At 30.5% G+C, this 7,500-nt stretch overlaps 1 protein-coding gene across 3 annotated transcripts in view; it reads right to left on the bottom strand.

Annotated features, from left to right (window-relative positions):
• Positions 1–7,500, bottom strand: part of LOC115220481 (chitin synthase chs-2-like) — a 121,241-nt gene that overhangs the window by 95,711 nt on the left and 18,030 nt on the right. Inside the window, exon 1 of one of the 3 annotated variants that reach the window (XM_029790613.2) lies at positions 6,896–7,059. The exons of the other annotated variants lie outside the window; for them this stretch is intronic. The gene's annotated coding sequence lies outside the window, so the exon portion shown is untranslated. Of the gene's footprint in view, positions 1–6,895; positions 7,060–7,500 lie in introns of those variants that run through there. 3 annotated transcript variants of the gene reach the window in all.

The raw sequence follows: 7,500 nt of genomic DNA, 5'->3' as shown, positions 1-7,500 counted from the left end.
GTGTACTGAGTGTGTTGCTGTATTCCTCCACCTAATGCATACATACATAAATACATACATACATACGTACATACATACGTACATGCATACATAGATACATACGTACTTACATAGTACATACATACATACTTACATACGTACATACGTACATATGTAAAAAAAACCATCGAAATACGCATGTGCTTACGTGTCTATAGGTGTGTGTGTGTGTATATACTATAGGCTAACGTTCCAGAATGTTTCGCCTATTTTTACAGTTCCAAAAATGTTCTATTGGAAATTTCCAACTATCTTTATCTTTACTGATTCTATGAAGCCTAGCTTTTCAACTTCGGTGCTGAGACAGGTAGTTAAGCGTGAAAATATCTCAATAATTACAGGTATAAATCTAAAGTATAGTTCAGGTTTTTTAAGAGTTCGGTACATAATTTTTCTTTTTTTTTTCCTGTCGTCTTCAAAGTTAGGTTGCCGCCCACTGGACAATTTAATCTACACTCCTGTGTAGATTTTCACTTCTCTCTCACTATGTCTATGTATTTAGAAATGCATGATCCTTAAAACCTTTCAGTTTTGCGTAAATCTGCCCTGGTGGCCATTCACACCAATTAATTGCTGGTTATTTGGATTATCTCCTCTCTAGAATATAAAAATAAATATAAAAATTTCCTTCTGTCTTCCAGCATCAATATGAAATAACTTTTATCTATAGATCACCCATGATCCAACAAGCCTGTGATCAAAGACATCCAGCTGTGACCACCCCATCTTTATTTAAACATAGTCTATCAACAACTACATTATCTGATATGTCTTTCCTTGCTGTTGCTAATGTTTGTAGCCACAGGTTAGCCATAATATAACAGATTCTATGAACTACATTGCGTATTGTTTTTCTTTTTAAAGACAACAGCGTATGAATTGAAGATTTTAGTTGTCACTTTTGGCCGATCGAGTGACAACATTGTTATCTGATGATTGAAGAAGTGTCACAAAGAGAACACAACTGGTGGTTGTAGTAAGAGGAGAAGGGTTAGAAGGAGATCACAATTGGTAATTGTGGTAAGAATAAGAATAGCAAGAGAATATAACTGATGGATGTAGTAAGAGTAGAAGAGAGAGAGAGAGAGAGAGAGAGAGAGAGAGAGGGAGGATATAATTTGTACTTGTGGTAAGAGAAGACATAAAAGTGTGGGTAAGACTAATGGGTGTAGTAAGAGTAGAAGAGACAGAGAAAGGTCACAACTGGTGGCTCTGTTTTTATAACGGTGTATTTTATAAAACCCCTTAAAGTAGGAAGCCTAAGGTCGAACACGGAATTTGAACATGGTGTAATTTGAACTCTACAACTGAAACAATTAACGCAATTAAGGCAAGGCACATGCACCGCCACCTTAGTAATTTTCCTACGCCACTTAGTCTCGAAATTCAAAAATTTATTTATAAACAAAGAAGATCATACATAAAAAAATAATAAAAATAGTGCGCAGAAACCAAAAAACAATAAAAAAGCACAAATAAAATCCCCGCTTTCTTATTTGAATATTTTAGCTGTTAATCCAAGTTAATCCTGACCAAGCAAAAAACAAGCCTATGATCAAATCGTTCCGATTGTGACCACCCTGACTTTTTACATATCTAGGACGTGTTTTATTGTATTCTCTTTTATTTTCGAAGACAGTATGGTGTGGTTTGAGGAAATTCGAGTATTATTCCTGGTAGGTCAGTAACCACATATAAACTCCCTTCATTGTCTTAGACTTAGGCTACGGTGACATTAAGTCTTCTATTTTTTTTTTTTGGAAGAAGAAAAAAAATAGAAAACAAAACAAACATGTCAGTAAACGGAAACATGCAAATTATCCAGATCTTCCGCAGAAATTTCCCACGTCTAAATACTTTCTCTTTTCTGCATTGTTTTTACTCCTGTTTTTCATGTGACTCAGAATCGAAACGATTGAAAAGAAAGACACCAAAATAATCTGCATATAAAAGACCCAGTTTGTTGTTTTAGGAGGCATCGTTTAATTAATGTAAATGAAATTCCCCCTAATTGTGAACGAAATGCGCAAAAAATTACTGTAAAATGTTATTTTTATCCCTGCCATTTAAATACATTTGAATACAGCAACAACAACAACACCAACAATAACAGTGAAAATGAAAACTCCCCACCCACAAAACTGAGAATGTTTTGTTGTTGAGCATGAATACCAGCCACTAATTCAACATAACCCTCCAAAAACTGGACTTCTTTGTGAAGAATAATCTTGTTTCTCCTAACAAAGGTTTCCCTCACATGTCTGAAGGACATTGTAGAAAATATGAATTACAAAATAAGGATCCCAAACTATGTGGTCACCATTTTGAAAATGAAAGCTGATTCGACGTCGATATTTCCATTGATTAGACTAACCCTGAACAGCTAAATTGATCGTTAATGGATTGGGATTTTAGCCTCTACATTCATCGAATTAAACGATAATACCTAACTCTCTCTCTCTCTTACTCTCTCTCTCTCTCATACATACACATACACACACACACACATATATATATATAATTATATATATATATATATATATTATATATATATATATATATATATATTATATATATATATATAATATATATATATGTTGTGCTTATTGTCCTGTATCTCTTTTTTCTTTTTTGCTTGTCCTGTTCCTGGTTTGTGTCTGTTTTTCGTCTCTCTATGTGTTCGACGTCTTTTTGGGTCCTGTACACATATATGCGTGTATATGTACATGTAGAGGTAGGTACGTACATATATGTTTATATATATGCATATGTTCTATTTTATTACATATATATATATCTATATATATATATATATATATAATATATATAATAAATATTAGGGAATAATCCAAACTTACAGGGAAAAAGCAGATTTAGGATTGAATCCAATTTTATAGTAAAATATTATATTATATTAAATTAGAGACAAAACCACTATTAGGCAAATCATACAATGAAAAACTTAAGCCAATACATAAGATTATCTAATTTATATTTTTAATATAAAACAAAATATTAAAAAAATATAATTAATATATCACTACGATCGTTTCATGGCTGTTAATTTCTTTAAATTTTCGAGTTACAAGTCATTCATCAGGTGGTTTAAAAATATCTAATATAATCAAATTTTAAAGATATAAATAATATATATAATATAATATAATAATTTAACTTATAATAAACTCTATTATCAAATATGATTATATCGAAATCGACTATAATGTTAAATATTAACTTTAATTTATAAGGTAGGAAACCCATAATCTAATATCAATATTAGTCTATATCTAATTACATAAATATTTAAAATGACTAATATATATAAATTATCAATGAAAATATATATAAATATTATAATCAAGATCTAAAATGATCTCTATAAATAATTGTATATAATGAAAACCTAATAAATTTAATTTTTCATATTTAAAGATGAAATAGCTAATTTCAAAATACAAAAAAAACTAACTTAAACGGACTTTCAGAAATAAACTTTGATAAAATTAGATATGTTTCGACTAAAGATTGGTCTAGGCCATGTATAATTTAATAGCATAACTTAGTTATTTCTTTAAATGTATATTAGATAATAATTCCCATTCATAATTATATTTATAGTACTTATAGTATTTATTCGATACTATATTACTAAGAATTGATTATTTCTAAAAGTATTTTACATAAGATTTCTGAAAGTACGTTTAAGTTAGTTTATTTGTATTTTGAAATTAGCTATTTCATCTTTAAATATGAAAAATTAAATTCATTAGGTTTTCATTATATACAATTATTTATAGAGATTATTTTAGATCTTGATTATAATATTTATATATATTTTCATTGATAATTTATATATATTAGTCATTTTAAATATTTATGTAATTAGATATAGACTAATATTGATATTAGATTATGGGTTTCCTACCTTATAAATTAAAGTTAATATTTAACATTATAGTCGATTTCGATATAATCATATTTGATAATAGAGTTTTATTTAAGTTAAATTATTATATTATTATATATATTATTTAATATCTTAAAATATTGATTATATTTTAGATATTTAAACCACCTGATGAATGACTGTAACTCGAAAATTTAAAGAAATTAACAGCCATGAAACGATCGTAGTGATATATTAATTATATATTTTAAAATAATTTTGTTTTATATTTAAATAATATAAATTAGATAATCTTATGTATTGGCTTAAGTTTTTCATTGTATGATTTGCCTAATAGTGGTTTTGTCTCTAATTTAATATAATATATAATTATATATATATATATATATATAATATATAATATATATAGATATATAATATATATATATATATATTATATATATATATATATATATATATATATAAATATATATACATATAAATATATATAGATATATATATATATATATATACTAATCTATATTATATATATATTATATTAATATATATACATATAAATATTATAGATATATTAAAATATAAATATAATATATATATTATATATATATATCATTATTATTATTATTATTATTATTATTATTATTATTAGGAATATTACTTCCAAGTGCACAGAAAAAAGACATTCGAATTAGATGTACTAAAATGAACATCTTTCAATTTTTAATTCAAATATATAAAAGTAATTTTAGAGACAAGAACCACCTTCAACTCAATCAACACTGAAAGGTTTTATCTCCGACCACTCCATAAAATGTTTAAAAATTAAATCTTATACTAACTATATCTATTAAGGATTGTTTTAGAAAACATAACGATAAGATCATAACTCAGAAATTCTGTAAATATTCACAAGATCTGTGGTGTGGCCGTCCTCGTGGTCGACCTGGTGGACGTCCTAACTCAACGAAAGAAGGAGGAGACGAATTCATAGGAATCTGGGAAGAATCTTATATTTCACCGTTTCACTTCTGTAATGGCGTCAAAACATTTGCTTTCAGTAAATTCTTTAGTGTTTGTTAAAAATTATCAACAAGAGAGCTTCTACGTAGTTATTCGATTTGCAAGAAATAGCAGCCGATTTCCCTCAAATTACATTCTTACCGTCACGAAAAGTATGAAACACAAATAGTTCTAAATATACAAACGTATGATAGGCAAGTAGTACAAATGTAAAAAAAGCAAGAAGTCCAAAATATGCAAAAGTATAGAAGACAAGTAGCACTAAAACTACAATAGTATAGAACGTATTTGGGTGTAAACATATGAAAACACAGGAGGGTAACGAGTGGAACGCATTTGGTCATACATGATCTCAATCAAGGCCGGCAGAGGGCTAAACAGCAACTACAACATCAACGACGAAGACAACAACAACAACAGTGGCAACAACTACGGCCAGATGGACGGCGGCCATACAAGTTAATGAGTTTTTTCATTGAATATTCTCTTATCCTCCTTCATGTTGTCAACAAAGTGTTCAGAGGCTATATGCTTGCAACTGCATAGTTTCGGGTTCAGTCCCACTGCGCGACCAATGCCTTTGAAGTGAATTTCGTTGACAGATACTGTAAAAGCCCGTCAGAGAGAGTGTGAGAGAGAAGGAGAGAGTAAGAAGGAGAGAGTGAGAGAAAGAAGGAGAGAAGGAGAGAGAGAGAGAGATTTAAATATGATCGTTTAATTTGATGAATGTAGAGGCTAAGATATCGCAGTCCATTAACGATCAATTTAGCTGTTCAGTGTTAGAGCCCAAATCAGCGAGAATATCGAAGTCGAATCAGCTTTCGTTTTCAAAATGGTGACCACATAGTTTGGGATCCTTATTTTGTAATCAATATTTTCTACAAAATAATGGATGAGTTGGATCTGCGATGATAAATAATTAGCAGAAACGTTGATATAACGACGCGTCTGGGAAGTGTCGGAGTTGGTTACGGCTTGGCTTTGGTTCGATGTATTTATTCGTTCGCCTGAAGTATGCTCAAGAGGAGGTGCGTAGAGGAGCTGACCCCTTGGAAATTAGGATTTGTCTCAATTGAGACAAATACAAGGACATCCATAACAACCATTTAGAACCACAGTAGCACCCAGAAAAGTAATGACAACAAATTGGGCTCTAATTTCCCTAGAACAATACTATGTGCAAAACCAAATATATGGCACCCTAAGCATAATACCAATAATAATAATAATAATAATAATAATAATAATAATAATAATAATAATAATAATAAATGCCCTGATGCAGTACCAGAGAGTGACTCTCATGGCTTCTGATCTTAACTGATTGGAAGTGTTATCATCTACATTGTTTTGTCTTGGTATAAAATATGGGCTACAATAAATATTCTGCTCAATACCACAGATTTGCTTGTCAGTTGTTTGATCTTAACCAGTTGAGCATGATCCTTAGTGGCTGACGATATGTGCATTTCTGATCATGAGCAGAAGTAGTGGGAGAGCATCATAGCCGTTTGTTGAAAGGAATTCGTAGACGTTTGGATAATTCACCTTTGGAAAAATGGGTGGTTTTCTTTCAACATCCTTAAACAATCCTTATTCAGGGACCTTTTGAGCGGGATGGGTTACTCAACCAGAAGAAAATTCGAACTGGGCCCCACCTTCAAGGTCATGCGCTGTTTATCTTGATATGAGATGACGGGTAGTCATGATGGGTATACTGAGCTTCGTATATTTTACCCCAGTGTCACTTTGATGGCATGCACTGCCATCTCTCACTCAATAATAATAATAATAATAATAATAATAATAATAATAATAATAATTTGTACTATAGGTACGAGGCCTGAAATTTTTGGGGAAGGGGTTAATAATAATAATAATAATAATAATAATAATAACAATAATAAAGAAATTTCAATTACTGACCCCAGCTGAGATGTCGGTGGAAAGACCATGGCTCGTTGCTGTGTTCCAAACTAATCATAGAATTATTCTATTAATAATGATTATAATATCGATGGAATAATGATGACCAATCGATCAAGTGAATGTGATGATGTCTCCTTGATTAGCGTCGAAGGCAAATTAATCACTTCTTTAACTTTAGAACCTTTTACGTAAACATTGAGTTTCCTTATATGGGTAAAGAAATGTGTCCGGGTGTGAGATCTGGGAGTGGTGGAAGTGGGGTGGGAGAGTAGCGTTGGATGTGCTTTAATGAGTGTAGGCTTGTGTGTGTGTGTGTGTGTAAGCTTGTTTAGCAAGTGTTTGTTTTGACTGTAGGTATGTAACCTTTCTCATTGGTGTTGTGTGAAAGTGTGTGTATGTGTGTGGGAATATTTATTTGAATATATTTACCTGTTCTTAATAAGCGTAGGATTATGGTGTAGGTATTTGTATGCGTGTGCGTGTGTGTGTGTGTAGGTTTCTTTTTTAAAATGTTGGTATACTGCGTGTACATGTGGGCCTTTATATTTATATTTGTGGTTATGTGCAAGTCATAATGTGTGTGTGTGTGTGTGAGAGAGAGA

Source organism: Octopus sinensis, linkage group LG16 (assembly GCF_006345805.1).
Source record: "Octopus sinensis linkage group LG16, ASM634580v1, whole genome shotgun sequence".
Taxonomy (NCBI): Eukaryota; Metazoa; Mollusca; class Cephalopoda; order Octopoda; family Octopodidae; genus Octopus; species Octopus sinensis.
This window is presented reverse-complemented; position numbering and strand designations above follow the sequence as displayed.